This window comes from Vanacampus margaritifer, chromosome 12, assembly GCF_051991255.1.
Source record: "Vanacampus margaritifer isolate UIUO_Vmar chromosome 12, RoL_Vmar_1.0, whole genome shotgun sequence".
In the NCBI taxonomy this organism is placed as follows: domain Eukaryota; kingdom Metazoa; phylum Chordata; class Actinopteri; order Syngnathiformes; family Syngnathidae; genus Vanacampus; species Vanacampus margaritifer.
In genome coordinates this window covers 202,223-202,653 of record NC_135443.1, presented here as the reverse complement: position 1 = coordinate 202,653, position 431 = coordinate 202,223, and positions in this window count along the sequence as shown.

Below are 431 nucleotides of genomic sequence, written 5' to 3'. Positions count from 1 at the left end.
CGCCCAGCCAGAAGGTCTGACTCGGGGGGTAAAAGCACTATTTTGTGCATTGACTTGTCAAACCTTGAAAAACTGGCGTTTATTTTGTTAAAACGCAACAAACATATGTTTTTGTGTCTATAGTCCAACAAATTAAATTCCAGTTGCTTGTTTTGGGCTTGACGCGTTGGAAACGCTGTGCCCGCCAACAGGGGGCGTCATTCTTCTACTTGTACTCCAACATGAACAGTATTGGCGCCAAACCAAGTCCCTTGTTTAAGGAAGTGTAATGTAGGCAGATTTCTGCTTGGCTCTCACGGTGGCTTTTTTTGTCTCGTCTCGTGTTGTCTTGTGTCATGTGCTGTTTATGGGGTAAAAGAATCGGGTCAAGTTTCTGTTGCATTTTCCTTTTCTATCGCATCAATTAAACAAGTTGTTCATGACACTTCTCG